We start from the raw sequence: 25,428 nt of genomic DNA, 5'->3' as shown, positions 1-25,428 counted from the left end.
GCTTCCATCCACTGAATGCCAGTATTCCCACTCTTGAATTATTGTGACAACCAAAAATGCTCTCATAAAATTTGAAACATCTCTGAAGGGCAGCAACACCTCCAGTGCACACATGTGCTCTGGGTTCGAGGATGTCAGTGAAGAATTTCTAATAAGAAAGTGGTATGATGAGACAGGGGCAGCCTTGATAAGAAGGAGGAAGGCAGGCAGGGAGGTTATTCTGGAGGTAGTGACTCAGGCTTGAGACCATACATGGGCAGGGGTTAGTCCATTCCTTCTGTTATAATCAAATACCTTAGACTGTGTAATTTGTAAACAACATAAATTTATTGCTCACAGTTCTGGAGAAAGTCCAAGATTGAGCTGTCAGCAGATTCAGTGTCTGGAGAGGGCCCGTTCCTCATAAATGGTACTTTCTTACTATATCCTCACATGGTACATGGATGGGTCAACTTGGCTCTCTTAAGCCTTTTTTATTTTATTTATATATTTTGAGACAAGGTCTCACTTTGGTGTCCAGACCGGAGTGCAGTGGCACAATCACTTTTTCTCTTTTTTTAAAGAGACAAGAGTTTCACTCTGTTACTCAGGCTGGAGTACAGTGGCATGATCACAGCTCACTGCAACTTCAACCTCCTAGGGTCAAGAGATCCTCCTGCCTCAGCCACCCAATTAGCTGGCACTATAGATGCACCACCATGCCTGGCTAATTTTTTTTTTTTTTTTTTTTTTTTTATAGAGATGAAGTCTCACTATGTTGCTCAGGCTGGTCTCAAATTCCTGGGCTTAAGCAATTCCCCTAACTCGGTCTCTTAAAGTGTTGGGATTATAGGCATGAGCCACCACACCTGGCCTAAAGTGTCTTTTATAAAGGTGCTAATCTAATCTGTGGGGGCAGAGTCCTCATAACCCTAACCCTCTCAAAGGCCCTGCCTCTTAATACTATTGCACTGGGGATTCAGGTTTCAATGTAAGAATTTGGGGACAGAGGGACATGCACATTCAGACCATAGCAGAGGGAGTAGATTAGAGAAATAATTTGGAGACCAGGTGTGGTGGCTCAAGCCTATAATCCCACCACTTTGGGAGGCTGAGGCAGGAGGATCACTTGAGCCCAGGAGGTTGGCTACAGTGAGTTATGATTGCCCCACTGCACTTTAGCCTGGGAGGCAGAGCAAGACCTTGCCACAAACACACACACACACACACACACACACACACACACACACACACACACACACACAAAAGACTAAACTAACCTAACCTTTCTCTGTGCAAGAAAGTGAGAGGAAGGCCTAGAGGTGGCGACTCCCTTTCAGGGTAAGGGTGGAGGCCCTTAAGGGAGGTTCCAAGCAGAAAAAGCATTCTGGCAGCTTCAGGAGGGAGGGTTGCCTTGTGGGTTGTCTCAAGGGTGAAGCCCCATTAGGTAAGTAAGGTTCTCATCAGACTTTAGAGGGGAGGAGGCTGGGCGCAGTGGCTCATGCCTGAAATTCCAGCACTTTGGGAGGCCAAGGCAAGGAGGATCACCTGAGGTCGGGAGTTTGAAACACGCCTGGGTAACATGGTGAAATCCCATCTCTACTAAAAATGCAATTTTTTAGGTGGGTGTGGTGATGCGCAACTGTAATCCCAGCTACTCGGGAGGCTAAGGCAGGAGGATCTTGAATCTGGGAGGCGGAGGTTGCAGTGAGCTGTGATTGTGCCACTGCACTCCTGCCTGGGGGACAGAGTGAGTTTCTGTCTCAGGAAAAAACAAAACAAAACAAAACAAAAAAACAAACTTTACAGGGGGAGTGATGGCTCCAAGAGTTTAAGTTGTGTCCAAAGTCACATGGCTGACAAGGGACAAAGCTGGGACTCGAATCCAGTCTGATTTCAGAGCCTGCGTTTTCAAACACTTCAACGTGCTTCTTTCAAAACAGGATTTGGGGAAAGATGAGGAGCAGGAAAGCGCAGGAAGCAGGTTTAGGTGGAGGTTGATGCTGAATTGGGGAGGGGGGCAGAGGGAGGAGGGAGGAGGGGCGGTGGCTGCCTGGTGAGCCAGCCCTCCCCGTCCCTGCCCGCCCCTTCCAGACCTCTGCCTGCCAGGCACCGAGAGAGCGGTGGGAGCAGCTCCAGCAGATAAACAAGTTATTCATCACCGCCGTGGAGCCCACAGCCGGCGAAGCTGGCACCAATTCCAAGCCCTTCCTGAGTCTCCGGGAGGTGGGGCCCAGCCAGGGGCCGCGAGGGACGTGGCTCCATCTTCACGGTGGAGACAGGAACAGCAACCAAAGATGCTGTGCAGCCTCGGCCACAGGCTCCCAGGAGGAGCCCTCCATGCACTCCACCCTCTGCAAATCCACGCAGTAGGTGTACTGAGAACCGGCCCTAACACTTGGTGAGCACGATTTCTATTTGAGTGGCAGGCACAGAGCACAGCCCTTTGAGGAAAACGAGATTTCACCTCCATTTCACAGGTGGGAATCGGAGGCACGAGAGGGGAAAGTGAGTCCAACTCAGGCACGGCTGTGCCACTTGCTTCTAGGCCACAGTCAGTGCCACCGGTGGGATTCCAACCCAGGTTTACAGGTGGCCATTCCTGGCTGGTCTGTCTTTCTTTCCCCCCACCCTTCTCTCCTTCCTTCTCTCTTTCCCTCCTTCTGGCCCTATTTCTTTCCCACAAGCATTATTAAGCACCATGCCAGGCCCTGAGGACTCAGCAGAACATTTATTAGTCACCAGCTGTGTGCCAGGCTCCATGCCAGGCCCTGTAACTCAGTGGAACATTTATTAGTCACCAGCCATGTGCCAAGCTATGTGTTAGGTCTTGTGACTCAGTGAAGCAAATGTTATTAGGCATCAACTATGTACCAGGCTCTGTATGAGGCCCTGGGGACTCAGTGAAACAAACATTTATTAGGCACCATCTGGGTGCTAAGCTCTGTGCTAGGCCCTGGGGACTGAGTGCAACAAACATTATGAGGCACCAACTGTGTACCAGGCTCTGTGCTAGACCCCTGGGGACTCAGTAGAACATTTATTAGGCACTGGCTGTGTGCCATGCTCTGTGCTAGCCCCTGGGGACTCAGTAGAACAAACATTTATTAGGTGCCAGCTGTGTGCCATGCTCTGTGCTAGGCCCTGGGGACTCAGTGAAACAAATGTTTATTAAGCACCAGCTGTGTGCTAAGCTCTGTGTTCGGTATGAAGGACAAAGCAATGAGAAGCGTAGACTTGGCCCTGTCCTCTGGGTTTTCATCTCAGTCTCCTGCGCCCTGTGTGTACCTGGGTCCACTCGGTGAAACGACCCTGGGCACCCTTTGTCCCTTGCACGGTGATGCTTGGCTCCCAGGCTGCCTCAGGAAGGTCTGGTTGGGGGTGGCTCCTTCTTAACCTCTTGTGAAGAACCCTCCCTGTGCCCGCGGGGAGGATCCACCAGCTTGTGTTATAACAAAGGCTTTGTTGGCAAGGAGAACAGCCTACCCTTGAGGTCGCCTGTTGGCCAAAGCACAAAAGGAAGCTCAGTGGAGCAGGGACTTCTCTCATCCCTTCCTTTCAGCCACTGACATAATTTGCTATGGTAGATGTGAAAATTTTCCATACCCCAGGAGATGTGAGAATTTTCCACGCCCCAAGAGATGTGAAAAATTTCCACATCCCAGTGCAAGGAAAAGATCAAAAAACAGGTTCTCAGGTCACAGGTGTGGGAAGGTGAGCTGTGATTGTATTCACCACATTTCATGCCTTAGGCTGGCTTCTGGATGTGCATGATTCTTTATAACTTCTGTGTGTCTGAAACATTTCATGATGAAAGAAAAGGAGGGAAATAAACAGAACACAGTTTATAGTATGAAGCCATCTGCGTATATTAGCAGCACTCAAAGACACAAAATAGTCCTATTTTGCCACAGTGCAGGCATATTTCCAGATGAATATCAAACACATTAGAGGGGGTGGCAGGAATGGGGGGAGAAACAGAGAGAGTAGGGGAGAGAAAGAAAGAGAGAGAGAGAGAGAAGCAAGAGAAGTTCCCTGCCCTGAACAAAAATAACAATTACACTAATTACAAATTTTAATTATGAGCAACAGACTCTCCAGGAAATAGATATGTCGTGATAAAGCGTAAAGTGTAAATACTTTAGAACTGCACTGCCCTGGCTCAGATCCCAACTCTGCCTCCTATGAGCTCCGTGATCGTGGGCAAATCACCTCTCTGAGGCTCAATTTGCCATCTACGAAATGAGGTTAATAATTAGACATACGTCACAGGTTTGCTAAAAGCAGTAGGCATGTTCATTATATGTGTAATGTGATTAAATACAGAGTACTTGTTCTGTTCCCCATCCATTTTATAAAACCGTTTTTTAAAAAGAGAGCATGACTTGGGAGGCTGAGGCAGGAGGATTGCTTGAGCCCAGGAGTTTTTTGTTTTGTTTTGTTTTGTTTTCTTGAGATGGAGTCTCACTCTGTCCTCCAGACTGTAGTGCAGTGGTGCAATCTTGGCTCACTGCAACCTCTGCCTCCTGGCTTCAAACGATTCTCCTGCTTCCAAGAGATTTGTCTGCCTTAGCCGCCGGGCTAGCTGGGATTACAGGCGTCTGCAACCACACCCAGCTAATTTATTTATTTATTTATTTATTTTTATTTTTTTATATTTTTAGTAGACATGGGGTTTCACCATGTTGGCCAGGCTGATCTCGAACTCCTGACCTCAGGTGATCTGCCTGCCTTGGCCTCCCAAAGTGCTGGGATTACAGGTGTGAGCCACTGCCCTGGGCCCAAGCCCAGGAGTTTGAGACTGCATTGAGCTATCATTGTGCCACTGCATTCCAGCCTGGGTGACAGAGTGAGACCCTATCTCTAAAAACAACAAAAATAAAAATAAAAATAAAAAGAGCAGGAACTAGGCCGGGTGCAGTGGCTCACGCCTGTAATCCCAGCACTTTGGGAGGCTGAGGCAGGTGAATTGCTTGAGGTCCAGAGTTTGAGACCAGCCTGGCCAACATGGTGAAACCCTGTCTCCACTAAAAATACAAAAATTAGCTGGGCATGGTGGTGTGCACCTGTAATCCCAGCTACTTGGGAGGCTGAGGCAGAAGTATCGCTTGAACCTGGGAGGTGGAGGTTGCAGTGAGCTGAAATTGTACCACTGCACTCCAGCCCGAATGACAGTGCGAGACTCCATCTTAAAGAAAAAAAAAATGCATAAACTTTGTGGTCAGGCAAACCTTGGCCACTCATGTGCATCAATCACGTTTTCAAGTCACAGCCTCCCTACAGGCAGGACTCTGATTAACTCCATTGCACAGGTGAGGAAAACAAAGCTGAGGCCAGGTCTAAGGCCACACTGCTAGTAATGACTGAACCAGGGCTCCAACCCAGGTTTAACTCTAGAGCTCCTAACTACCCCGAGACACGTGGTCCTTGGTGGAGAAAATTCCAGATGTGATAAGGACTGGCACGGGTCGCACCTCCCAGACTGGAAGCCACTCGCACCCTTTCCTACCACTCCGGGGCTGCAGTGGCGCTGACTGCCCGCAGCACTGCAACAAGCTGTGCCCTGGCCTGGCCTGGATCTAGGGAGGCTGGTGGAGGCCGCCCTACAAGAGGGAGTCATTCCTGGAAGGCAGAGAGAGGCTGTCTGGGACTAGAACTGCCAGAAGAAGGAGCTAAATGACCACCCCTGGCCTCCTCCACCAGTTGATGCCATGGGGTTCATAGAAACAGAGAGGTCTCTAGAGAAAGGCCAAACAGACAGATCCTGGCTGGGATCAATGGCTCATGCCTATAATCCCAGCATTTTTGGGGGGAAGATTGCTTGAGCTCAGAGTTCGAGAGCAGCTTGGGCAATGTAATGAGACTCTTTTTTTTCCTCTACAAAAAATTTTTAAAAATTAACTTGGCATGGTGCTGTGTGTCTGTGGGCCTGGCTATTTGGGAGGCTGAGGCAGGAGGATTGCTTACGCCCAAGAAGTTGAGGCTGTAGTGAGCTATGATTGCACCATTGCACTCCAGACCCTGTCTCAAATAATAATAATAATAACAATAATAAAATTAAAAAATTTAAAAAGACATCCCAGGATTTGAGGCTGAAGCAGAGGCCAGGATCACCCCTAGTCCGTTAGGGAGAGCCACAGCTTCAGGTATCTGGAAAGAAATTCTAGGCACGGCAGGGCAGGGCAGCATTCCCTGAATGGTCCACAGCAGGGTAACAGGGCATATGCCCAGTGAGTGCAGGGGACTTGGCACAGTGTTCTCCTCCACCTGCCTTTCAGAGATGACCTTGTCTCATATTCTAGAGAGAATAGACATCACAGAGCAGCTTCTGAGCCCAGACCTGTCCATCAAAATGCCAACGCGGTGTCTTTCATGGAGACTTTTTTTTTCTAAGGCAGTCTTTCTCTGTCATCCAGGCTGGAGTGCAGTGGCGTGATCTCTGCTCACTGGAACCTCCACCTCCTGGGTTCAAGTGATTCTCCTGCCTCAGCCTCCTGAATAGCTGGGATTACAGGTGTGTGTCGCCACACCCAGCTAAGTTTTGTGTTTTTTGTAGGGACGGGGTTTCACCATGTTGCCCAGGCTGGTCTCGAACTGCTGACCGCAGGTGATCCACCTGCCTCGGCCTCCCAAAGTGTTAGGATTCCAGGTGTGAGCCACTGTGACCAGCTTCTCATGGATACTTAATAGACATCTGAAAGTTCACACGTGTGAGTTAGAGACGAAGTTCTCCAGCCCAAGCACGTGCTTCTCCCAGTCGTCCCCATCTCACTAAACGGCAGCTGCATCCACTCTGCCACTCCAGCCAGAAAGCTGAGTCATCCATAAGGCATTAATTCATTTGTTCACTTATCAAGTGGTCTGTGAGCGCCTCTATATGCCAGGCACTACATCTAAGCACCAAGAGTGCCTGGTATGCAAATGTCTCATCGAAGAATTCATAGCATCTCTTTCTCACCTCCCAGAATCTATTCACTCCCAATTCCATTCTCTCCTACTTCCAGAACATAACAAATCCATACATTTTCCCTCATATTTAGTGCTATCACCCTTGTCTGAGCCACCATCACTTCTGTCTAGGTTAGAGAAAGACCCTCCAGTCTTGCCTCCCCAATATCCATTCTTGCTTCCTTTTTATTGTATTATTTTATTTTGTTTTAATTTACTTAACTTCTAGAGACAGGGTCTTGTTCCCTTGTCCAGGCTGCAGTGCAATGGTGCCATCATAGCTCACTGTGGCCTCAAACTCTTGAACATCTATGCTTAACGAATCCTTCCACCTTAGTCCCTCAAGTAGTTGGGACCACAGGTGCATGCCACCATGCCTAGCTAATTTTTTTTTTTTTTTTTTTTTTTGAGATAGGATCTCACTCTGTTGCCTGGGCTGAAGGGCAGTGACACAAACACAGCTCCTGCAGCCTCAACCCCATGGGCTCAAGTGATCCCTACACAGTGCTGGGATTACAGGCATGAGCCACCATGCCTGGCCTCCAGCTAACTTTTTATTTTGTCATTTTTTGTAGAGACAGGGTCTTGCTACATTGCCCAGGCTGGTCTCAAACTCCTGGCCTCAAGCAATCCTCCTGGCCGGGCGCGGTGGCTCACACCTGTAATCCCAGCACTTTGGGAGGCCGAGGTGGGTGGATTATGAGGTCAGGAGATCGAGACCATCTTGGCTAATGCAGTGAAACCCCGTCTCTACTAAAAATACAAAAAATTGGCCGGGCGTGGTGGCGGGCGCCTGTAGTCCCAGCTACTTGGGAGGCTGAGGCAGGAGAATGGCGTGAACCTGGGAGGCGGAGCTTGAAGTGAGCCAAGATTGTACCACTGCACTCCAGCCTGGGTGACAGAGCGAGACTCAATCTCAGAAAAAAAAAAGCAATCCTCCTAAATTGGCCTCCCAAAGCTGGGATTACAGGCATGAGTCACTGCACCCAGCCTTGCTTCCTTTTAATCTGCCCCTCACATGGAAGTCAGAGAAATCTTTAAATATGAGCCAGATCAGATCATTGTCCTGCTCAAAACATCTCCATGCTTCTGAGGTGCTTTGTTGTGCTTCCAACCCCATCACATTCTAGCATTCATTTTATTCCTAGAACATGACTTCTGGCCTCAGGGTCTCTGCCATTCTGTTCCCTCTGCCTGGGATGCTCTTCCCTGCACTCTTTGCTGGACAAGGTCCTACCCATCCTTTAGATGTCAGCTTGCTGTGTGTGCCCAAAGGAGCCCCCTCTTGGCCTCAATATAAATTGGGTCCCCAAGCTTTTTGCTTTCATGGCAAACACAACTTCTCATCACAGTCTAATCAAGTCTAACATCTGATGTGTGTGATCCTCTCATTACCCCTTGTCTGCACTACATAGCAAGCCCCATAAAGAAGGGTCCATGCCTCTGTCACTCTCATTTTGTCCCCCAAACAGGCATGCAATCAATGTTGGTACAACAAACAAATGTGGGATTTTTAGAGCCTTTGTTATAGACCCTTTGCACGCTGTGACCTCCCAAAAAAGGGACGGTATTTTCCCAAGTCCTACCTGCAGGGTGCCCGATGGGCTAGGACACTTCTGTCAACCATTGCCCAGAATGATTCAGCAGAACACCATTTGAAAATCACTGATTGGTGGGGCAGTGGTTTGTTTGGTGGAGATGTTTTGATGCCTGTAATCCCAGCACTTTGCAAGGCTGAGGCGGGAGAATAGCTTGAGTTCAGGAGTTTGAGACCAACCAAGGCAACACAGGTAGACCCCATTTGTACAAAAAATAAAAATTAAAAAGTTAGCAGGGCATGGTGGTGTGCCTGTAGTCCCAGCTGCTTGGGAGGCTAAGGCAGAAAGATCGCTGGAGCCCAGGAGTGCAAGAATGCAGTGAGCTATGGTCGCAGTACTACATTTCAGCCTGGGCAACACAGCAAGACCTGTGAAAGAGAAGACAGAAGAGAAAAGAGAGAGAGAGAAAAGAGAGAAAGAGAGAGAGGGGAAGGAAGGAAGGAAAGAAGGAAGGAGAAAGAAAGGGAAAGAAAGGAAGAAAAGAAAGAAAGAAAGAAAGAAAGAAAGAAAGAAAGAAAGAAAGAAAGAAAGAAAGAAAGAAAGAAAGAAGAAAGAAAGAAAGGTGGGAGGGAGGGAAGGAAGGAAGGAGAAAGGGAAAGAAAGGAATAAAGAAAGAAATAAAAGAAAGAAGGAACGAAGGAAGAAAAGAAAGAAAGAAGAAAAAGAGAGTTGGGAGGGAGGGAAGGAAGGAAGGAGAAAGAAAGAGAAAGAAAGGAATAAAGAAAGAAATAAAAGAAAGAAGGAAAGAAAAAGAAAGAAGAAAAGAAGGAAGGAAGGAAGGAAGGAAGGAAGGAAGGGAGGGAGGGAGGGAGGGAGGGAGGGAATCATGTCTCAGCTTGGCCACCCACTATTTGTATTACCTTGAGCAAGTTATTTAATGACCCTTAGACTCTGTGTGTGAATTAGGGGTGGCTGTACCTACCTTACAGGGTTTCTGTGTCAGTTAGATGAGATCTAAATGTCAAGTTCTCTGCACGTGTCTTCACTGTACCAGTGAAGACTTGTATTTGCCTTGTAGTTAATAGCAGCTGCAGTTGTAGTAATACATTCCTCTAGCTTTTTTTTGCTTATGTGGATATATTTATCTTCATTATCTCTGGGTAACACACCTGTGGGGTGGGTCAGCCTCAGGTTCATATCCCCATTTGACAGATAAGGAACCTGCCACTCGGTGAGGCAAAATGTTTGGCTCAATGTCCCTGACCTTGGTTAAGTGGAAGAGCTGGGACCCACGTACGGTGCTGCTGGCTGCCAGCTGCTGGCTTCACACCACCATGCCCACCTCACAAACACACTCCATTGTCCTGGTGCATGACAAGCTTTTTCTGCAGAGAGGGCTGAGCTTCCCCTGCCCCACAGGTGACAGCTGGAGTCCTTCTGCCAGCACCTGTCCCCAGACCATCTTCCCAGTTTGGAGAGTGGCTACCTGTTTGGGGGCAGGGGGTGTCTTACCTTATTTCAGATGCAGGGCTCACCTGCCCTGGGGGCTGTCAGTGGCTTCTAAGGCACTAGAAGGTGGCGATGGCTGTAAGGAGGGAGACACCCAGGATCCTCTCCCTTTGCAGCCAAGAGCTTCCAGAGACAGCAGTGACCTTCCTCTTATATGCCTGCTGCTGAGAGCCTCCAAGCGGGTCAAACTCCAAACTCCAGCCTCAGCTGTGGCAGGGATTAAAGGAAGCGTGAATGATCTCCCCAGGGGCAGAAGAGAGACCGGGCCCAGCCCAGGACCCTTGAATTCTGAGCAGATGGGGAAGGTAACATTCCCCATGCTTTGCCCACACTGTCCTCCACCAGGGCCCTCACCTGGGGGGACCCATGGCATGGAGGGGTTGGGGAGATGCTGGAGCCCAAGGCACCATCCTGCTTCACTCACCCACTCTTCCACTGTCCCGCCTCCATGCTGGGGACAGGCAGGCTTGGGACGAGCTGGAGGAAGCGGGGGGAGGAAAAATGCTGGCGGGGGATGGAGGGGACAGAGGCAAAGTGCCAGGAGGGACGTCCAGTCACAGCCCTCACCGCAGTGGCAGCAACAGGAACAGCAACCACTGCTTGTGCCCCTTTCCATACACTCCCCAGACGGAGGCACGGCAAAGAACAGGTGTCTGCCTGAGGTCGGGAGTTCAAGACCAGCCTGACAAGCATGGAGAAACCCCGTCTCTACTAAAAATACAAAATTAGCCAGGTGTGGTGGTACATGCCTGTGATCTCAGCTACTCGGGAGGCTGAGACAGGAGAATCACTTGAACCTGGGAGGAGAGGTTGCGGTGAGCTGAGATTGTGCCATTGCACTCCAGCCTGGGCAATAAGAGTGAAACTCCGTCTCAAAACAAACGAACAAACAAAAAAACAAAAAAACAAAAAAAAAAGAGAGAGAAGAAGGAGTGTCTGAGGTGCTGAAAAACTGTCAGGAGTGACCAAGCCATGACCAGGAGCCCACATTAGGCCTAGGACATCAGGAAAGCCAGCGGGGCACAGCGAAGGTTTCTGCTGGATGCTCAAAGCATCCAAAACTTTCTTTTCTTTTTTTTTTTTTTTTTCTGAGACAGGATCTCACTCTGTCACCCAGGCTGGAGTGCAGTGGTGCGATCACAGCTTGCTGCAGGCTCAAACTCCTGGGCTCAAGTGATCCACCTCAGCCTCCCGAGTAAGCTGGGACTACAGGTATGCACCACCACGCCCAGCTAATTTTTTCATTTTTTTTTTTTTTTTTGGTAGAGACAGAATCTTGCTATGTTGCCTAGGTTGGTTTCCAACTCCTGGGTTTAAGTGATCCTCCTACCTTGGCCTCCCAAAGTGCTGGGATTACAGGGGTCAACCACTGTGCCTGGCCAAATACCAAAACATTTTTAAAATAGGTACTAGTATTTGCAAACCAAGAGGCTTGAAACATAATTCTAGAATGCTCACTTTTCTAGAACGACCTGAAGATCTGGCCTCTCCAGGCCCCCATGGCCACAGGACAGCTGGGGAGTTGTGGCCACCCCCTCTCACTCCTTCACTGGGCCTGCCAGGCTCTGGGGGTCCTTAGCTGAGGCCCCTGTCCTGGCACTGGGTAGCTAGAAATAATAGCAGTGGTGAACACGTGCCAGGCTCTGTTCTAAGTGCGCGACATGCCTTTACTCACTTGGGCTTTCTAACAACCCTTGAAGATGGGTCCTGTTACCTCTGTCTTACTGATGAGCAAACAGAGGTAGAGGAGGTGAGTCACTGGCCCAAGGTCACCCCGCTTGTAAGTGACACAGCAGGATTTCAGCCCAGGCCACTTGGCTCTAGAGTCCTACAGGAGCAGTGGAGAGTGGCTTGGCCGGATAAAGGGTGGCCTGGGTGAGCAAACACTGGGTGACTGACCAACACCAGTATGAATGGGGCCTTTGGGGGAGGGACCTCCCCTGGGGGACAGATTTACAGAAAGAACAGCTGGGATTGGAGAACAGGGCCAGACAGAAGGCCACAGATCTGCGATCTGCAGCAGGGGCCACGGCACCAGGAAGGGCAGTGGGGTGCCACTGAGGGTGCGCTGCTTCGCCAACCTGGGGTCCAGTCCTGACTTCTCGGGAATGTCTGGGGCACTTTAGCCATGTGCAGCGTGTCTACAGAAGAGGCGTGGCAGTGAGTGAAGCCGGGCAGGTGGAGCTGTGGCTGACCCGAGAGCATGTGTTCTAGCTGAAGTGGGCAGCCACAACCCAGCTCCACCTGGGGGAAGACAGGCCCAATGCGGTCAGAACTTCTGATTGTTCTAGAGAAGTTCTGCCAAGTTTCATGATTATGCATCCATGAGGGCCAAATGTGGCCCGCTCAACCCTTGGCTTGTCACCTCTGATGGTTTCTCTGATTGTCAGGTTTTTCAGTTTTTATCCTCAGTGCTATAAAGAATAGGAGAGGTGGAGTGCAGGGGCTCATGCTATCATCTCAGTGCTTTGGAAGCTGAGGCAGGAGGATCTCTTGAGGCCAGGAGTTAGAGACTAGTCTGGGCAACATAGTGAGACCCCCATCTCTATACAAAATAGGAAGAATTAGATGGACATGGTAGTGTGCACCTGTAGTCCCAGCTACTCAGGAGACTGAGGCGGGAGAATCATTTGAACCCAGGAGTTCAAGGCTGCAGTGAGCCATGATAGTGCCACTACACTCCAGGCAACAGAATGAGATCTCAACTAAAAAAAAAAAAAAAGAGCTATATAACCACTTTAGAGAACTATTTGGACATTTCTTATAAAGTTATCATACACATTACTGGGGACAGTGGCTCATGCCTGTAATCCCAGCACTTTGGGAGGCCAAAGTGGATGGATCACAAGGTCAGGAGTTCGATATCAGCCCGGCTAATATGGTGAAACCCCGTCACTACTAAAAATACAAAAATTAGCTGGGTGTTGTGGCGGGCACCTGTAATCCCAGCTACTCGGGAGTCTGAGGCAGGAGAATCATTTGAATCTGGGAGGTGGATGGAGGTTGCAGTGAGCTGAGACCGCGCCATTGCATTCCAGCCTGGGTGACAAGGCGAAACTCCATCTATAAAATAAAATAAAATAAAATAAAATAAAGTTACCATACACCTCCCCCATGACCCAGCAATTTCACTCTTAGATATTTATCAAGAGAAATGGAGACATAAGTTCCCAAAAAGGTGTGTACACAAGTGTTCATGGTGGCCTTATTCAAAACAGTTTCTAAGTGGAAAGAATGCCAATTCCATCGACAGGTGAGTGGAGAAAACAAACTGCGGTGCCTCTAACACTGCGGAAAAGTTTCATCGAAAGGAATGAACTACCCAACCCACGCAACACCACGGATGAATTGAAGACTCGAAGAAACATTACGCTGAGCAAAAGGAGCTGACCTGGGCTGGGCACGGTGGTCACACCTGTGATCCCGGCACTTTGGGAGACCACGGTGGGTGGATCACCTGAGGTCAGAAGTTCGAGACCAGCCTGGCCAATGTTGTAAAATCCCATCTCTACTAAAAATATAAAATTAAATTAGCCTGGTGTGGTGGTGTGCACCTGTAGTCCCAGTTACTCGTGAGGCTGAGACAGGAGAATCGCTTGAACCCAGCAGGTAGAGGCTGCCGTGAGCCAGGATCATGCCACTGCACTCCAGCCTGGGTGAGACACAGCAAAACTCCATCTCAAAAAAAAAAAAAAAGAAAAGAAAAGAAAAGAAAAAGGAGCTGACGTGAAAAGAGTACAGACCTTATGATTCCATTTATGTGAGATTCAAGAACAGGAAAGATGCATTTGTGATGACAGAAGTCAAAGAGCAGGACCCAGTGAACAACTGGAAGAGGATGGGGAGTGTGCTCTCAGAGATGATGGAAATGTCTATTATCTTGAATTGGGTGGTAATTATATGGTATATACAATTGGTAAAACCCAGTGAATTGAAGGATTAACACTGAAATGCATTTTTTTTTTTTTTTTTTAAATGAAGTTCACTCTATCACCCAGGATGGAGTGCAATGGCGCCATCTCAGCTCACTGCAACCTCTGTCTTCTGGGTTCAAGCGATTCTCCTGCCTCACCCTCCCAAAGTGCTGGGATTACAGGCGTAAGCCACTGCACCCGGCTGACTCATGCATTCTATTGTATGTAAAGTATACCTTTTTAAAAATGACAGCAGATGGCCGGGTACGGTGGCTTATGCCTGTAATCCTAGCACTTTGGAGGCTGAGACAGGCAGATCACGAGGTCAAGAGATCGAGACAATCCTGGCCAACATGGCCAACATGGTGAAACCCCATCTCTACTAAAAATATAAAAATTAGCTGGGCGTGGTGGGGTGTACCTGTAATCCCAGCTACTCGGGAGGCTGAGGCAGGAGAATCGCTTGAACCCAGGAGGTGGAGGTTGCAGTGAGCCGAGATAGCATTATTGCATTCTAGCCTGGGTGACAGAGCGAGACTCCATCTCCAAAAAAAAAAAAAAAAAAAAAGAGCAAAGCAAATATACAGACAGTGAATTCACACAGAGCAAACACACCGAGCAAATACGGTTATTGCGAGTCTGTCTCCCAGATTTTAGTTCCAGCCTATTGTCACCACGTAAGAACGTGGGTCTTATGTTGCCAGCATTCCTTTTTCAAGAGAAATCTCAAAGTCTGGGTTTTTTTTTTTTTTTTTTTTTAATGGGAACTCTGATGACTTGTAAGGTTTGGCAAATTCAAAAGCAACAAAAATAGTTAAAATGCAGGGTGTGTCAAATGATGCACGGGGCTCTGTTTGGAACCTGTATTCTCGGGTGGCATGTTCTCCTAGTGGGCTCAAGATGTGATTTCTTCCTGGATTTTCTACAGACTTTTAATAACACACTTTCACCTACCCACATCCCTAACAACCCAAATGTTGTTATTTGTTGCAAGAACTGAACAGAGCAAACCCTCAAAGCTGAAATAGATAAGCTTTCCTAGGCAACATGCAAGCCTGGGAGAAGGAGTCCCTGTTAAGACAAGATACATTTGTTGACTTAGTAACCGTGAGCCCTTGGGCAGGTCTCTCAGCCTCTCTGAGCAGTCAGTTTCCTCCCTAGCTCTCCCAAAACGGTGCAATCCCCTAAGTTAACCATGAGCTGCCTACCTGGCATTTAGTTGACACTGAGCATTTCAAGGCTTATTCTTTCTCTTTAGTGTGGCTTCAAAGGGGGAAAACTACACTGTTTCTTCTCTCTCTCTCTCTCTGGTTTTGTTTGTTTCTATCTCCCAAGAGTCACGGTTCTCACAAACATGGCTTGCTTTCCATCCACAGTAGCTGCAGGAGAGATGGGGCTGGGCATGGTGGCTGACACCTGTAATCCCAGCATTTTGGGAGGCCAAGGTGGGCAGATCGCTTGGTCCCAGGAGTTTGAAACCAGCCTAGGCATCATGGTGAAACCTTGTCTCTACAAAAATTAGAAAAAAAAAAAAAAAAAGCTGGGTGTGGTTGTGTCCACCTGTAGTCCCAGCTACAGGAGGCTGAGGTGGGAGGATCACTTGAACCCAGGAGGTCGAGGCTCCTCCTCCTCCTCCTCCCCTTCCCCCTCCTTCCCCCTCTCCCTCCTCATCCCACCTCCTCCTCCCCCTCCTTCTCCTCCCCCTCTTCCTCTTCCCCCTCCTCCTCTTCCCCCTCCTCCTCGTCCTCCTTCTCCTCCTCCCCCTCCTCCCCCTCCTCCTCCCCCTCCTTCTCCCCCTCCTCCTCCCCCTCCTCCTCCCCCTCCTCCTCCCCCTCCTCCTCCCCCTCCTCCTCCCCCTCCCCTTCCTCCTCCTCCTTTCTCTTTTTGACCTTCTCTTTCTCCTTCTTCTTCTCTTGTTTTTTACTTTTTCCAGGCTGGAGTGTAGTGGCACAATCTTGGCTCACTGCAACCTCCGTCTCCTGGGTTCAAGCGATTCTCCTGCCTCAGCCTCCCAAGTAGTTGGGAGTACAGGCGCCTGCCATCATGCCCAGCTAATTTTTGTATTTTTAGTAGAGATGGGGTTTCACAATGTTGGCCAGGCTGGTCTCGAATTCCTGACCTCAGGTGATTCGCCCACCTCGGCCTCCCAAAGTGCTGGGATTATAGGCGTGAGCCACTGCACCCAGCCCACTTCTTAATACTAAGTTTTTTTTCTCTATTCAAGAAAGTCCAGTGTAGTTTTCCAGAGATTAAGTGGCATGAGATGTAGTAACAGACTGAATACAGAAGCAAATATGAGATTCCAGCTGTCTTCTCTTAAACTGGGCATTAAAAAGATTTGCAAAAAACGTAAAACAATGCCACTGTTTCCAATAAATCTTTTGGGAAAATATGGGACTTAAAAAAATAAAAAATTATTTAACATGCAGTAGGTTTACTATTCTTTAAAAAACAGTATGTAGGCCAGGCGTGGTGGCTCACGCCGGTATCCCAGCACTTCGTGGGGTGGACCACCTGAGGTCAGGAGTTCAAGACCAGCCTGGCCAACATGGTGAAAACTCATCTCTACTAAAAGTACAAAAATTAGCCAGGCCTGGTGGTGCGCGCCTGTAATCCCAGCTACTCGCGAGGCTGAAAATCACTTGAACCCAGGAGGTGGAGGTTGCAGTGAGCCAAGATCGTGCCACTGCACTCCAGCCTGGGCGACAGAAGGAGAATACATCTCAAAAAAAAAAAAAAAAAAAAAAAAAAAAAAGCAGTACATATTTATAATTGTTTCTTAATTTAAATGTGGTAAATATCTATAGCTATCGTCCACATAACAAAAGCTCCTTGGGGTCCCTTGGTGTTAAGGGGTCTGTGACCAGTTTTAGAACTTGTGCTCTGTGACCAACTTGTATGAGCCTGTGCACCTAGGAAAACTCCTGTAAATGTTATGTCTAAACCCAAAGCCACATAATCTGTTAAAAGGTGTCTTCTAATGAAAATAGACCCTTACTGGAAAGCCTATTTATGGCAGCAGATTCTGTTGGGGTACAAGCTGTTTATACCTCAATAAACCTTGCCGGTTAGTGCATAGTAGATTGTTAATGAATCAACAAGGTCTTTAAAAATTAATCACTAAACACTTTAACAGCAGGTCAACCATGACAGAGAGGTTAAAATTTGGAGTGTGACTTCAAGACACTTGGAGATTACTGGAGTGGAACAAGATCCAGTGGAAGCCTGTTGACCAAGAACTTCCAGCAGCACAAATCTGGGTTATAGCAGGTGGCTTTACTGATAACCCACTGTCATGGGCATTGGTGGCGAGTTCCAGCGTGGGGGCAGTTGTATGGCATGTAGGTAAGTACCTGGGCTCTGCCTTCAGTGTTTAGCTAAATCCTGGCTCTACTGACTTTGTGACTTATGGTAAGTATTCCCATTCACTGCTCTGTGCGTCAGTCTACCCATTTGTCAAATAATTAGGGCTGCTGTAAGGATTAAATAAAATAATGATCTGGGGTGGAAAATGGCCAGCAAAACCTGCCCTTCTCCCTTCCTTGGCACAAGGCCGATTACACTGGGCAACCCCGATTTCTGTCTAGCTGTGGCTAACTCTTGCCAGTGGAATGAAAGGGACTGTGACGCGTGCAATTTCTGCCTCCCCTGCCCTTGTCTTCCCCTCCTTTCTGCCTTCTTGCTAGTCAGGATGGTGACTGAGTCCCCTTGCAGGCTGTGTGTATGGAAAACAGTAGAGCTGCTAGCAGCCCAGGTTCCTGTTGGAACAGAGAAGCCACTGACTTGGAGCCTCCCCGTGGACCGAGACATGGAACAGAATGAATTTCCTTATTTTAGCCGTGTTATTGCTGAGTCACTTGTTACAACAGTGCAGGCTTTCACCCTAAAACATTCATGCACATTGTTTCCAAGTGTGGCTGCCCATGATAAGTGCTGGGTAAACTTTGCTGTCAGGACCCTGCTGTCTTGCTCTGGAAGGATACAGCTACTCCAGTCTCAGCACAGGAAAGACACACAATACTTTTTTTGTTTTTCTTAAGACAGAGTCTCATTCTGTAGCCCAGGCTGGAGTACAGTGGCACAATCTTGGCTCACTGCAACCTCTGCCTCCTGGGTTCAAGCAATTCTCCTGCCTCAGTCTCCTAAGTAGCTGGGATTACAGGTACACACCAACACGCTGGCTAATTTTTGTATTTTTAATAGAGAAGGGGTTTCGCCATGTTGGCCAGGCTGGTCTTGAACTCCCCACCTCAAGTGATCTGCCCACCTCAGTCTCCCAAAGTGCTGGGATTACAGGCGTGAACCACCACACCTGGCCACACAGAACACATTCTGAATCTTTTGCAGTGTCGCAGAGACACACGCTTTGTCTTTAGACTACGGCTCAGTAGGCGTGTGACGTGGGCAAGTTACTTCACCTCTGCGAATCTGCTTCATTATCCGTTAAACGAGGGAGAAATCACAACACCTCCTTTGCGGAATAGTGGCGAGTCTTCAATAAGGTAACACCTGTAAATTGTTGAGCTTTCTTCCGTAAGTGCTAAATAACCGTGTGCTACTATCTTAATGACCATCTTCCATATTCCTAATAGAGACCAGCTCATAAATTGCCACCTGTTGAAGTTGTTCTGAATCCGGGGTTGGTCGCTGCATCTTGCAGGTGTTTTGCCCAGCGGGATGATCACCTGATAATGAAAAGCATCTGGTTTTCAGTCCCAGGGCCTTCCTGTCCCCACATAGCCAAAGCCCACTGAGAGTTAGAATAAAACAGAGAAGGCAGATATGGGACCTGCTGGCCACACCTTAGGAAATGTCTGTTCTCATGATGTCTGTTGATGTGGCTACAACCTAGGCCTTAATGCAAGCCTGGCTCTAAGAAGCAAATTGTCCCGATTTTTTTTTTTTTTTTTAAGATGGGATCTTGCTCTGTTAGATCCCAGGATGTTACCCAGGATGGAGTGCAGTGGCGCAATCTCGGCTCACTGCAACCTCTGCCTCCCGGGTTCAAGCAATTCTCCTGCCTCAGCCTCCCAAGTAGTTGGGATTACAGGCGCCCACTAACATGCCCAGGTACTTTTTGTAGTAGAGACGGGGTTTCACCATGTTGGCCAGGCGGGTCCCAAACTTCTGACCTCAGGTAATCCATCTGCCTAGGCCTCCCAAAGTGCTGGATTATAGGCGTGAGCCACCGTGCCCAGCCCTGATTGTTTGTTTGTTTTGAGACAGGATCTTGCTCTGTCACCCAGGCTGGAGTGCAGTGGCATGCTCACAGCTCACTGCAGTCTTGATCTCCTGGGCTCAAGCGATCCTCCTGCTTCAGTTTTCTGAGTAGCTGAGACTATAGGTGTGTGCCACTGCACCTGGCTAGTTATTTTTTATTTTTTTGTAGAGACGGGTTCTATGTTGTGTAGGCTGGTCTCAAGCTCCAGGGCTCGAACGATCCGCCCGCCTCAGCCTCCCAAAGTGCTGAGATTACAGGAGTGAGCCACCATGCCCAACCTCAAGTATTTCATGGGTTATATATGATATCATTGTCTCTAACGTCCTCTAAATTCTACAACTTTCATTCATAATCACCCACATCCCATAATAAATAGTAGACGGGAGGCTTTAGTGACATTCCATTGACTAAAGCAAAGGTGAGCAAACCATGCTTTCCACCATCCAGGCCAGATCTGGCCCACTGCTTGTTTTTATCAATAAAGTTTTATTGGAACACAGCCATGTTCATTTGTTTACCTATCATCTCTGGCTTTTTGTGCAACAATGGTAGAGCTGAATACTTGTGACAGAGATCACATGGCTTGCAAAGCCTAAAATATTTACTACCTGGCCCTTTACAGAAAATACTGCCCTTTGACCCATAGCATCTCCCTGTGAGGTACCGTCTCCAGAGTCGAGGGAACTGGAAGGAAAAACTCTTCCTTAGCTGACAGATCACCTAAGATCGGAAGTTCGAGACCAGCCTGATCAACATGGAGAAACCCATTTCTACTAAAAATGCAAAATTAGCTATTGCACTCCAGCCTGGGCCACAAGAGTGAAACTCTGTCTTAAAAAAAAAAAAAAAAAAAAAAAAAAAAAAAAATTCCAAAATAATTTTGCCAAGGGAAGAAGCCAGACAAACAAAAAGTATATACTCTATGATTCCATTTACATACAAATCTAGAATCTGGGAACAAATTTCTTGTGATGGATATATGTTTGTCTGGGGATGGGAGGGGCAGGATGGAGGGGTCACATAGAGGAAGAAGGAAATTTCTGGGAGAGATGCTGATATGGTCTGGCTGTGTCCCCACCCAAATCTCATCTTGAATTAGTAGCTCCCATAATTCCCATGTGTTGTGGGAGGGACCCGGGGAGAGATAATGGAATCTTGGGGGTGGTTTCCCCCATACTGTTCTCGAGGTGGTGAATAAGTCTCACGAGACCTGAGGATTTTATAATGGGTTCCCCCTTTCACTGGGTTTTCATTCTTTCTTTGCCAGCCACCATGTAAGGCATTTCTGTGCTCTTCTGCCATGATTGTGAGGCCTCTCCAGCCATGTGGAACTGTGAGTCCATTAAACCTGCTTCCTTTATAAACTACCCAGTCTCGGGTATATCTTTATCAGTAGTGTGCAAATGGACTAATACAGATGGGTATGATCGTTCTCTTGTAATGGTTTCATTGGTTATCCCTGTGTCAAAACTCTTCAAATTGTACATGTATGTGTAGTTTATCATGTAATTTCTACCTCAACAAAGTTGTTTTAAAGAATCATAAAAGTCTTTATATAAATGGGTTCTTATGGAAAAACATGGACCAACATCACAGGAAAGAAGCCGTGGTTGAAGTTGGGATGGAGGATTAGTGGCTGGAGGGAAATGCTTGGCTTCTGAGGGCTTCCATGAACTAGTGAATGCACTGCTGATTATAACAGTGTGGCAATATTTGAGTGTCTTGGTTCTGCTTATAAGCCCTTTTTTTTTTCTTTTTTTAAGAGCCAGGGTCTTGCTCTGCTGCCCAGGCTGTAGTGCAGTGGCACAATCATAGCTCACTGCAGCCTTGACCTCCCAGGCTCAAGCCATCCTCCCACCTCAACCTCCCAAGTATCTTGGACTATAGGTGTGCACCACCTCATCTGGCTAATTTTTGTAATTTTTGTAGAGATGGGGATCTCACTATGTTGCCCAGGCTGATCTCTAATAAGTCCTGGACTCAAGTAATCCTCCTGCCTTGGCCTCCCGAAGTACTGGAATTACAGGTGTGAGCCACTGTGCCCAGCTTCAAGTACATTCCTGTATTTAAAGGGTATGTATTTCTTCATGGAGCAAAACATCAGCACTCTGTTTCTGCTATTCAGTGTTAAAATGTCTGGAATGTATTCATTCCTGGATTCAGCCATTCAACAGATATTTCTTAAGTGCACATGTGTGCCAGGCAGTGTTCTAAGCTCTGGGGGGTTAAACAGAAAGTGTGGCAGGTCTAGCCTTACTCTTGGGGCTTCATTCTCACTCTTTCTAGGGGCTTCTTCTCCCAGCCTAAGATCACGATGCTGCAGTGTTTCTCAAATTAAGAGCTACACACAAAGGCTTTTCTGACCTCTGTCTCCCTCTAGCTGCTGCACTGGCTCTTCTTGCCCTCCACAGATCAGTTCCTGACAGTCTACACTTGCCAATCCCTCTGGGACGCACCCGACCTCCCTGCAGGGTGGAGGCATTCACTGCATGTCTACCGGGACAGTGTGGCAGCTGGCTCCCAGCTGAGTCTCCCCAAAAGGAATTGTTCTTAGCCAGAGGAAGAACAATTCCCAAATCCACAGTCTAAATCCAGTGCTTGGTCAGTGGGGAGGTCCCTGTCCTTCCTTGGGTGCAGAGCATATCTGAGGGGCATCCCAGCTGCACAGTTCCCCGAGAGGTTGGCTGAGGCCTCTGTTGCAGCCTTACTGCAGCTCAACTTCTCCCTCTGCCCTGTCCTGCCTCCCTTCCTCCCTCACCAACGTATTCCGAGTATATTTTCCAATTAGCCACCTCCACTCAGATCTGCATCTCAGAATGTGATTCTGGGGAAATCCAACCTACACCACCATCTTCACCTCCATCATCCATTAACCCCTCATCCCACTGGGATCCGGCATCTGCCTCTACCCCAAAAATGATCTCCACTGTCACAGATCCATGCATGGCTTTCGCCAAAGATTTTATTTCTTGACAGGCAGCATTTCAGACCATGACTTTCTCCTTCCCTGAAATATCCCCTCTCCCCAGATCTGAGACTCCACTTTCTCATGGTGTCCATGCCCAACGCTCACCTCATCAATGCCTCTTTGAATCTTTGACTCTTCCTGCTCAGATCTCTAGTCTCCTTTCTTCTTCTCAAATGATATTTCCTGAGCCCTCATTCTACATGCTTACGTGTTTCCATGCCTCAGCCATCACCTGTGATTTACAAATGTGATTTACCTGTGATTTATAAATCCCAAATTGATATCTCTATTATTGGTTTCTTCCTTAAACATGCATCTGTCTATCCATCCATTTATCCATCCATCCGTCAATCCGTGCATCCGTCCAACCATCCAGCCATCTATCCATTCGTCCATCCATCCATCCATGCATCCATCCATCCATGCATCCATGCATCCATGCATCCATCCATGCATCCATCCATCCATCCATCCATCCATGCATACATCCATCCATGCATCCATCTATCCATCCATCCATCTGTCCATCCGCCTGTTCATCTGTCTGTCTATCCATCCATTCATCCATGCATCCAACAAATATTTTCAGAGTACATTCTATGTACTCTGAGCTAGGTGCTAAGGATACAGTGGTGAAGTATAGTGTCCTCACCACTTAAACGCAGCTACCAACTGGACAGCTCCACTGGGCTGTTTCCCAGGCTCCTTGACACATCATATTGCACACCCAACTGCCACTCCCTGCACCAGGAAACTCACTCTTATCCTCCAGGGTCCTCTCCCTTGGCTAGTACTGGTTCACCAAGTCAGAAACGCGAGATGGTCCCAGACTCCTCTTCTTCAATCTCCACAGACCCCAGCATCCATCTCATTGGCTCTTCACGCATTCAGCTCTTCCTCGCATCTCTATTATAGCCCTGATTCTGGCTTTTATAAATTCTTGCCCCAACTTCCAAATTAGTTTCCCAGCTAGCCTCAAGGCCCAGACCCTTCCGGTTCCTGCTGCACACCCTCCTAGAGGGGATGGTTAATGTTCACTCTTGAAGCACGTCACCCACCTTGGATCCCTTTTCTACCCTTCCTGACTGTGCTTGGGTGCCCCATGAAGCCGATTGCTGTGGATTTCAGGTGATATCACCTGGCTCTCCTTGCTTCCTGGCATCCAGTTAGGTTTGACCAATAAGAGGTTCAAGCAGGCTGGGTGTGGTAGCTCATGCCTGTAATCCCAGCACTTTGGGAGGCTAAGGTGGAAGGATCACTTGAGTCTGGGAAGGTGAGGTTGCAGTGAGCTGAGACTGCATCACTGCACTCCAGCTTAAGTGACAGAGTGAGACCTTGTCTCAGAAAAAAAAAAAAAAAAAAAAAAAAGACACCTCTTGATAGTCTTGATAGCAGTTTATATAGATCTCATTGTCTTGGTGGCTAAACATTCTGGCTTCCGGATGAATATAGTTTATTTAACTGTTCCCTTCTTAGAACCAACACTACTAGTTGTTCCCCAATATCCAGTCTCTCCTTCTTCCCCAACAGCAGAAGCGTCACATCTAAGCTGGGGACAAGACAATCAGGATAAAGGCTACAAGTTGCAGCCTCCCTGCTCGTGTGATTTTCTGCCCAGTGGGATGTGAGCATAGCTGGGGGTCACGCCCTTAGTGGGGAGAAGCATGCTCTCCCCATCCCTCTGTCTCTCTCCCCACTGGCTGGGATGTGACTGTGGAAGTGAGATATCTGTGCCTATGCAGATTAAGACAGCGTTGCAAGGATGGAAGGCGTCTTAGGTTCTTAAGTAGAGCTAGGATACCAGCCCTGGACTCCTTACAGCTAGACAGTCCATGACAACAGGTTGGTCTAACTCCAAAGACCACATTAACCAATAACCAGTAGCAACTCCCAAGGTAAAGAAAGGCACATGGAAAGAGCTCGTCCTCTGTCATGCTCCCTGACCTCCAACACTCACAACTTTTGCCATGTCTGCACGTAGGCTCAACTGTTATTTACATAACAGCTTCTTTCAATTTAGCCCTCTTGTAAAATACAACAGAAATGTATTTATTTAAAAGGAAAACTAGCTGGGTACAATAGCTCATGTCTAATCCCAGCACTTTGGGAGGCCAAGGTGGAAGGATCGCTTGAGCCCAGGAGTTCGAGAGCAGCCTGGGAAACATAGTGAGATCTCATTTCTACAGGAAAAAAAAAAAAAAAAAAAATAGCTGGGCATGGTGGTGTGAGTCTGTGGTCCCAGCCACTCAGGAGGCTGAGGTGAGAGGACCTCCTGACCCCAGGAGGTCAAAGCTACAGTGAGCCATGATCGTGCCACTGCACTCCAGCCTGGGGGACAGAAACCCTATCTCTAAACAAACAAACAAATAAAAGGAAACCTTGGCCAAGCATGGTGGCTCATGCCTGTAATCCCAACACTTTGGGAGGCTGAGGCGAGTGGATCACGAGGTCAGGAGTTCAAGACCAACCTGGCCAAGATGGTGAAACCCCGTCTCTACTAAAAATACAAAAAACTAGCCAGGCGCCGCGGCAGGCGCCTATAATCCCAGCTACCTGGGAGGCTGAGGCGGGAGAGTTGCTTGAACCCTGGGGACAGAGGTTGCAATGGGCCGAGATCACACCATTGCACTCCAGCCTGGGCGACAGAGAAGACTCCATCTCAAAAAAAAAAAAAAAAAAAGAAACCTTAACAGACCGTTGCTGTTTGCCATATCCAACAGGGGGTGAAGAAAAACCCAATAAAACTAAACAATGTTATTAAATCAAAAATTAAAAACAAAATGAAATACAGGTACCTGAAAAACAAGTTCCCAAAGAGAAGAATGGGCCTTTTGTTGCTTATGCAATAAGGACCTGTAGTCATTGCTAGTACCCATAACCTTTAACTTTATGCCTGAAAAGTCTCATTTTAATCACTTAGGATTTAATCACGTGATCTCATTTTCATCACAGTGACTCTAGAAAGTGCAATGATGGCAAGGGGCTTGAGTTCTGGTGTCACAGCAGAACCCAGGGGAAGCCTGCACCTCGGGCCTCCAGAGATCAATGGCCAGGCACTGGGGACTGGAAGCCCCGGCCCCAGCAAACCTCACCACAGCACTGGCTCCTAAAGGGTCTTGGGGTCACTTGCTGAGATGACTTTTTTTTTTTTTTAACCTTTTTGTTGTCAACTTATTTACTCCTTTGCCAATATTCAAATGGGTAGGCATTCATAAAACAGCAAAAAAAAAAAAAAAAAAAGGAAAAATCCTCTAAAACGGCCAAAGAATCTGTTGTACTTTACTTTTTAGAAACCTGGAAACCAGGAGCTCTGACATCTGTGGAAGAGCAGCATTAAAAATATCTACGATA

At 47.9% G+C, this 25,428-nt stretch overlaps 1 protein-coding gene and 1 long non-coding RNA gene across 29 annotated transcripts in view; one reads left to right on the top strand and one right to left on the bottom strand.

Moving 5' to 3' along the window:
* Positions 1 to 10,448, bottom strand: part of SLC5A11 (solute carrier family 5 member 11) — a 72,273-nt gene extending 61,825 nt beyond the window's left edge. For 20 of the 28 annotated variants that reach the window (XR_012429483.1, XR_012429478.1, XR_012429481.1 and 17 more), the window contains exons 1-2: positions 10,399 to 10,448; positions 9,978 to 10,181 (exon numbers count right to left, since the gene is read on the bottom strand). The gene's annotated coding sequence lies outside the window, so the exon portion shown is untranslated. Of the gene's footprint in view, positions 1 to 9,977; positions 10,182 to 10,328 lie in introns of those variants that run through there. The other 8 variants (XR_012429479.1, XR_012429477.1, XM_074028230.1 and 5 more) reach the window with 2 other exon arrangements.
* Positions 10,449 to 17,077: 6,629 nt separating this feature from the next.
* Positions 17,078 to 20,645, top strand: LOC135968718 (uncharacterized). Its single transcript, XR_010583667.2, has 3 exons — positions 17,078 to 17,233; positions 18,236 to 18,390; positions 20,377 to 20,645. It is a non-coding gene; the product is annotated as an uncharacterized lncRNA (long non-coding RNA).
* The last annotated feature ends 4,783 nt before the right edge of the window (positions 20,646 to 25,428 follow it).

The sequence above is a fragment of the Macaca fascicularis genome, chromosome 20 (assembly GCF_037993035.2).
Source record: "Macaca fascicularis isolate 582-1 chromosome 20, T2T-MFA8v1.1".
NCBI lineage: Eukaryota > Metazoa > Chordata > Mammalia > Primates > Cercopithecidae > Macaca > Macaca fascicularis.
The sequence above is the reverse complement of the archived record's forward strand: the minus strand, read 5'-3'. Positions and strand labels throughout refer to the sequence as shown.